Consider the following 6,536-nt stretch of genomic DNA (forward strand, 5'->3'; position numbering starts at 1 on the left):
AAACGCGGCGGCTCCGGGAAGACTCCGGCTTCCCCACCCGCCTGAGGCCGCTGGGGCGGGGCTTCAGTGACAGTCTCGCGCGCTACCGCGGAAACAGGAAGTTGGTTGGGTGCGCGCCGGCTCGGGCTGCAGGTCCCGCGTCCCTCGGCCACCGAAGCCGCCCTGCCCAGGTGAAAGGGCTCCCGCACCGCCCGGTGCTCCCCATCTGCCTGGCGTTGTGCGCAGAGCTGGAAAGCATGGCTGTTGTATGTATTCTTGCGCCCGTGTGACAACATTTAAACTTCTAAAAACGGAACCTCGTTTTTAGAAAAACAGCACTCTGCAAATTATTTGCTGGAAAATCTCGATGACTTAGGGCCCATGTATGACTTCGCATGGGTCTCTCATTCTAGTTTACTGGTGTAAATTTTTTTAAAAAATCCATCTTATCAAAAAATACTGCTTAAGGTGGAAAATTTCAAATGCAAGTTGCCCTTGATGAGATTGCAATTAATATATTTAAGAGAGTGAATTAGAGAAAAACTACAGATTAGTGCATATTGTTTTTTTTTTTCATATTTTGGGGGGATTAGATTTTTAACGATAACTTTGAAGTTAAAAATTAAAAGATAGGCTGGGCGCGGTGGCTCAGGCTTGTAATTCCAGCGCTCTGGGAGGCCGAAGGGGGAGGATTGCTTGAGCCCAGAAATTCGAGACCAACCTGGGCAAGATAGCAAGACCTCCCCCCACCCCGCCCTCCCATAACTACAAAAGGTACCAAAAAAAAAAAAAAAAACCAGGCGTGGTGGCACGCACCTGAAGTCCCTGAAGTCCCCGCTACTCGGGAAGTTGTGGGTGAAGGGATCGCTTGGGCGCGGGAGTTTGGGGCTGCAGCGACGGAGCCTGCGGCTGACAAAAAGTCAAACTCTGTAAAATGTTTGAAGGGATTTATTCTGAGCCAAATATGAGTGACCATGGCTGGTGACACAGCCTTTTGGAGACTCTGAGAACATGTACCCAAGGTGGTCGGGGCCCGCTGTGGTTTTATACATTTTAGGGGAGCCATGAGTCATCAAATACATGTACGATTAAGATGTACATTGGTTCGGTCCATAACGGTGGGACCACTGAGGCGGTGGGGGGGTCGGGGGCTTCCAGGTTATACGTAGACTGAAAATTTTCTGATTGGCATTTGGTTGAAAGATTTATCATCAGTGGAAAGGAATGTCTGGGTTACAGTAAGAGGCTGTGGAGACTGAAGTTTTATCATGCAGTTGAAGCCTCCAGGTTAGTATCCAGCATGTTAAATGCTGGTCTGCTTTTCCTGAATTCCAAAAGGGAGGAGGACAAAATGAGGCAAGTTCCACCCCCACTTCCCATCAGGCCTAAACATGTTTTTCTTAAAACAACCTAAAACAAGATGAACTCTGGAATGCCCTTGGTGGGAGTGAGACCCTATCTCTAAAAAAATAAAAATAAAAATAAATACAAATCGAAAAGTTCAAAGATAATTTTTTTTTTTTTTTTTGAGATAGAGTTTTGCTCTTGTTGCCCAGGCTGGAGTGCAATGGTGCGATCTTGGCTCATCACAACCTCTGCCTCCCGGGTTCTAGCGATTCTCCTGCCTCAGCCTCCGGAGTAGCTGGGATTACAGGCACCACCACCCCAGCTAATTTTGTATTTTTAGTATTGATGGGGTTTCTCCATGTTGGTCAGGCTGGTCTTGAACTCCCGACCTCAGGTGATCCGCCCACCTCGGCCTCCCAAAATGCTGGGATTACAGACATGAGCCACCACACCTGGCCTAAAGATAAAATATTTTGCTCCCAATTATGGCTTGCAGTGATTATTCATACATGTTGGGCAGAAATGTTTCATATAATTTATAAATACAGGTATTTTATATTATAATTCAACATAGGTATTCTTGGTTACTAACCTAATGTCTTGTTTCTTTAGCTTCTCAGCTTTTTTTACTTTCAAAGTTGGTCAGGTTTCCTGTTAATAGTTAACTAAATGAAAGCTCACTCACTGACAAAACACACATTTTTGGTTTCATTTCAGATAAATGAATTCTGATTTGGGGAAGCAGATGCCAACTTAGAGCCTTGTACCAATCTCTCTGTCTTTAAAAGGTAAGGTGACTTGGTGATTTTCCTGGAAAATTATAGGTAATATATAATCTAGCTTCCATATTTCACACATATGTCTGGAGGTACCAGAGAGGTGCATGGCTGCCTTTCCATCCTGGGCCGGTCTGAACTGTCTTGTGGAAGCTCGACACTGTTCCTGCTGGGTTATCATTTGATGATCTTAATAAGACTGATAAATTGAATTTGGGAGTGGAAACAGTAATACTTGAAGAAATTTTGAACTTTAAAGCTGAGGACTAAGCTCTGATTTTTTTTCTATCAATCCTCACAAAAGCACTGAGGTGGATACTGCAGGTTGTGAGGTTCAGGAGGGGTGAGTGGCTGGCGTAAGGTCACCGAGCAGTGCTGCCATTAGCTGCTTTTCAATGCGGCACAGCTGCCATCTCTGCTGGTGGTATTCCCAGCATGCAGGATAAAATACTCACCGAGGAACAAGTGGCTGACTCCTCACAGACCTCTCACGGTTTCCTCTTTCCTGACAAAGAGGTAGGGCTCCCCGGGGTGGGCGTGTCTGCAGAGCTCCCAGGTGCTGGTGGTCAGCAGGTTTCCTTCATCTGAGTCAGAAAATGGGGAGGCAGAAAACGAGGAGGCTGGGGTAAGGTTTGGCCCAGCAAGTGAGTGAAATAAGTCAATTTATACCTGTTGGGAAGCAAGCCAGTCGGTAGGAGTGAAGCCTCATTACCTAATGCTGGTGCCATTTCTAGGGAGAGGAGGAATCACTTCCCCGAGCCTATCAGTCCTACAAGTTATTCTGTCTTCATTTCAGGTGGGAAAAGAGGGCATGTTTTGGCCATAACATTGAAGACAACCATGAGTCTTTGGTAGAGAAAGAAAAGGAATTTCCCAAGATTTGAGCAAAAGGTGCTTTTTGTTTTGTTTCGTTTTCGAAACAGTCTCCCTCTGTCGCCCAGACTGGAGTGCAGTGACCTGATCTCTGCGCATTGCAAGCTGTGCCTCCCAGGTTCAAGTGATTGTCCTGCCTCAGCCTCCTGAGTAGGTGGGATTGCAGGCATGCACTCCTACACTAGGCTAATTTTTGTATTTTTAGTAGAGATGGGGTTTCGCCGTGTTGGCCAGGATGGTCTTGAACTCCTGGCCTCAAGTGATCTCCCTGCCCCCACCTCCCAAAGTGCTGGGATTACAGGGTGTGAGCCCCCTGCCCAAAAGGTATTCTGTTTAAGAATCTGCTGTCAAAAGTTTTCTAAATAGGTTTTTGCTCTCTTATCTTTTTTTTAAATTTTTAAATTTTAATTTTTAATTTTTATTTCTTGAGACAGAGTCTCGCTCTGTCGCCCAGGCTGGAGTGCGGTGGCACGATCTCGGCTCACTGCAAGCTCCGCCTCCCAGGTTCATGTCATTCTCCCTCAGCCTCCCGAGTAGCTGGGACTACAGGTGTCCACCACCATGCCCGGCTAATTTTTTTGTATTTTTAGTAGAGACGGGGTTTCACCGTGTTAGTCAGGATGGTCTCGATCTCCTGACCTCACGATCTGCCCGCCTCAGCCTTCCAAAGTGCTGGGATGACAGGCATGAGCCACTGCGCCCGGCCTTTTTTTTTTTTTGAGATGGAGTCTCACTCTGTCGCCCAGGCTGGAGTGCTATGGTGAGATCTCGGCTCACTGCAACCTCCGCCTCCTGGGTTCAAGTGATTCTTGTGCCTCAGCCTCCCAAGTATGTGGGATTACACACTCATTCAACCACACCCGGCTAATTTTTGTATTAAATATTTTTAGTAGAGATGGGGTTTCACCATGTTGGCTAGGCAGGTCTTGAACTCCTGGTATCAAATGATCCACCTGCCTTTGTCTCCCAAAGTGCTGGGATTACAGGCATGAGCCACCATGTCCTGCACAGCCACTCTTATCTTTTAAAAAATGATTGTGTTGGGCTGGGCGCAGTGCTCATGCCTATAATCCCAGTAGTTTGGGAGGCCGAGACCAGTGGATTGCTTGAGTCCAGGAGTTCGCGACCAGCCTAAGCAACATGGTGAAACCCTGTCTCTACGAAAAATGCAAAAATTAGTGGGGTGTGGTGGCGCACGCCCACCTGTAATCCCGACTGCTCCAGAGACTGAAGTGGGAGGATTGCTTGAGTCCGGGAGGTGAAGGTTGCACTGAGCTGGGATCACACCACTATACTCCAGCGTGGGTGACAGGGCAAGACCTTGTCTCAAAAAAAAAAAAAAAAAAAAAAATTATGTTATACCAGATAGCTGCTTCACATGGTTATCAGGGTCTTCTCAGGAAAATACGTAACAGTTTCAGCCAGCTTGCTTGCTCTCTCTTTCTCTGTCCTTTTTCCTCCCCCAACCCCTTCTGCTCTTCTCTGCTTTTCTACTATCCTCCTTCCTTCTTTCCTTCCAAGTCTTCCTCTGCTTGAATGGCTCTGTGTAGGATATTTTAAATTCCTTTTTGGAAAAAAGAATGTTAGGGGTAGAAGGTAGTCGATTTACAGGTGGCAAATCCTTACAATCTGCAGCAACCTCAATTCTTGCCTTCTCAGAAGAAAGAATTCCACTGAGGGACATAAGGCAGAAGAAGAGACTGAGGCAAGTTTCGCAGCAGGAGTGAAAGTTATTAAAAATCTTTAGAGCAGGAAAGAAAGAAAAGTGCACTTGAAAGAGACCCAAGTGGGCAGTGTGAAGGTCAAGTGCAGTGTTTAACTGTAATCCTAGGACTTTCTAGGCTGACCCACTTGTCTTGCACCCCTTCCCCATGATTCTTCGCTTAGGGTGCGCTGCCTGCATGCACAGTGCCCTCCTTGCGCTTGGGAGGTGAGCATGAGCAGTGTGTTTAGGAAGCTGTACCCATGCCCATCTGAAGCTTTCTTCCTGTTTCCTGTGGAGTATCTGAAGCTCTCTTCCTGTTTCCTGTGGAGTGTCCCCAGAAGGTCATACTCTGCCATTTTGTCTCCTGATGTGTATGCCCAGGAAGTTGCCTCTCCCTGGCATCTGTATTTAATTTACACTTTAATGTGGCAGCTGTGGACCCTCAGGAGATTGTCTCTCCCTGGCGCTGGCTGCTAAAAGATCGTTTTTAGAGAGGCAATGTGATAACTGTTGAATGGTCACCTGGTGATCACCTGACATTCCTGGTGGATGGGAAGAGCCCTCACCCGCCCCGCTCATGCCTGTCTAGAACCTGCAACAAGATCATAGAAGTTTGAGGGAAGCGCCAGAACTCCCCTTACCCGGTTTGTTTGCAGTAAGATCGAGGTCGCTTATCCACGAGGAGTAAGAGGCCATGCTGTGTGAGCTCAGTGGGGAGTTGAGGCGGGGAGAGCCCAGGTTGCCTGGAAGTGCAAACCCACAGGAGGCTGTCTCTGTGTCCTCTGTCCTTCATCCTCTCTTCATCCAGGGAAGCTGGAGGACTGCAGTTTTACATACTGTCCTGCTCTGAGCCCCACTTCGGGCTGTCAGTCAGCCTTGTCTCCAGCCTGCTCACCACTCACTGATGCTTTTTGTACCTCTTAGTCATAACTGCTCCAACAAGTCTCACTCTGATGAAAAGAAGGGGGTGTAGAAGAGCAGTTTTCAAGTTGTCATTCTGGTATTTCATCTTGGGAAACCAGAACCCTACAAAGCAGCAAGGGTTTGTGCACTGGGACTTCCTCAGCCGCCCCAGAAGGCCAGCATTCCTTCCCTCTCAACTAGTTCCGCACAGCTGGAGGAAACATACAGTGTTAGAAAGTTTCAACTATGGTTTTGGGTTTAGCTTTTAGAATTTTAGGAGATTCTAGGCCTTTTGAAAGAAAATGAGATATTAAGATCGAATGGTTGCCTTTGACATACTTGATTTAATCAAAACAAAGGAAATTGCCTGGCATTAAGGAGCCTGTTATTTATCCCTTAGAGGCACTCCAGCAGAGAACCCAGGCCCTTCACCGTGCTGGTGCATGGTTCCTGACACTTGTGCAGTCCGTTTCGAAGTTTCTTACAGATGAGGTGGACGACTGCAAACAGGCACTGCTGCTTCTCCTCTGTGTCAGAATAAGCACGGGCAGCACAGGGTGGCTGCACATCCTGAGTTGCCTGGGACAGTCCTGGTTTACACCATTGCTCTGTTTTAATTTTTATCAGTGACATTTTTTACTCAAAGCTGTCCCCAGTTGGAAGATAAAGGTATGTGGTGACTGCAATTATGCGGCATGTGTGGTTTGCCTTAGCGAAAAGAGAGGTGACAAAAGTTCTAAGTGCAGAAGATAAAGTACAGCTTGACCAGCTGATAAATATGTTGTGGGGTTTTGGAGGAGAATTTCAGCAAGAGCAGTTGACTCCAGATGATATGCAAGGCTGCTTTTGACCTCTGTCTGAAAGGACATACTTAAAATCCAGTATTTGTTTGCTGTTCCCCCCGCCCTTTTTTTTTTTTTTTTTTTTTGAGATGGAGTCTCGCTCTGTCACCC

General features: G+C 47.0%; 1 protein-coding gene across 1 annotated transcript in view; it reads left to right on the forward strand.

Moving 5' to 3' along the window:
- The first annotated feature begins 2 nt into the window (after nt 1-2).
- Nucleotides 3-6,536, forward strand: part of MPPE1 (metallophosphoesterase 1) — a 24,598-nt gene continuing 18,064 nt past the window's right edge. Inside the window, exons 1-2 of the mRNA XM_011936655.1 lie at nt 3-245; nt 2,044-2,150. The gene's annotated coding sequence lies outside the window, so the exon portion shown is untranslated. The remainder of the gene's footprint in view (nt 246-2,043; nt 2,151-6,536) is intronic.

Source organism: Colobus angolensis, unplaced genomic scaffold, assembly GCF_000951035.1.
Source record: "Colobus angolensis palliatus isolate OR3802 unplaced genomic scaffold, Cang.pa_1.0 Scaffold155, whole genome shotgun sequence".
In the NCBI taxonomy this organism is placed as follows: Eukaryota; Metazoa; Chordata; class Mammalia; order Primates; family Cercopithecidae; genus Colobus; species Colobus angolensis.